General features: G+C 34.1%; 1 protein-coding gene across 2 annotated transcripts in view; it reads right to left on the bottom strand.

The window, feature by feature from the left end:
• LOC106872195 (gonadotropin-releasing hormone receptor) overlaps nt 1-771 on the bottom strand; it is a 787,632-nt gene extending 786,861 nt beyond the window's left edge. For both annotated transcript variants that reach the window (XM_052970806.1, XM_052970807.1), the window contains exon 1: nt 92-771. The gene's annotated coding sequence lies outside the window, so the exon portion shown is untranslated. The remainder of the gene's footprint in view (nt 1-91) is intronic.
• Between the last annotated feature and the right edge of the window lie 303 nt (nt 772-1,074).

Consider the following 1,074-nt stretch of genomic DNA (forward strand, 5'->3'; position numbering starts at 1 on the left):
GTATGTATGTATGTATGTATTATGAAGATATGGAGTGTATTATATATTATATTTTTTTTTTAATTTAAAAGAAAATATTCTTGGAACTTACCTGTGTGAAGTGTCATCATAAGTTGTAGTTCACAATTTGTGTATATATATCCTTTCAATATTTTATTTGGTATATATGGTCCCTTAGGGGTAAAATATACTCTTCCTTCCTTGGTATTGGTACAAAAGTTGTTTTTTCTTTTATATATTTATTGTTTGCCTTGTTTTTTTTTCTGTATTTCTTTTTTGAGGCATTGATATATTTTAAATCATCTCATATGTCAAAATGTATGAATGAATATGTACACATGTAAATCTGTACGCATAAATGTATATCTCTATATATGTGTGTAAATGTTTGTATTGTATTATGTATATAAAATGGATAGGAGAGAGACGAGAGGGGTGGGGGTTAGTGACACAGATGGAAAGAGAGACAGACAGACAGACAGACAGACAGACAGATGAGGAATGAGAGAGGAAAAATCGCTGGCAGAGAGTAAGAAAGTCCCATAGACAAGCACACACTCACACACATACACACACAAAGACAGACACGCGGTCAGGCAGACAGACACACGTACACACACAGGGTAACTGACGGGCTGACGGGCTGGCGGGCTGGCGAGCTGACGGGCTGACGGGCCTGTGGGATGGTGAAGCTGGCAGTCGGGCGAGCGGAAAGATAGTAAGATGGAAAGATAGATAGACCGATATTTAGATTAAATAGATAGATTAGATCTGAAGACAGATGCACTCATCTTGTTAGTTAATCTCACCTAAAACATAAAAGGCACATACATACACACATACACAAATCCACAGTAGCACACACACACACACACATACACATACATATATAAACACATACACACAGCTATTTCGAATGTATATCAATGCTGTTGTATCTCCAATAATGGTTCTAATTTCATGACAAAAGTTCCGTTTCAAAGTTTTGGTGAGAAATAATATGAAGGAAACATTAATAATAATAAAAATAATAATAATAATAATAATAATAATAATAATAATAATAATAATAAT

Source organism: Octopus bimaculoides, chromosome 9 (genome assembly GCF_001194135.2).
Source record: "Octopus bimaculoides isolate UCB-OBI-ISO-001 chromosome 9, ASM119413v2, whole genome shotgun sequence".
NCBI lineage: Eukaryota > Metazoa > Mollusca > Cephalopoda > Octopoda > Octopodidae > Octopus > Octopus bimaculoides.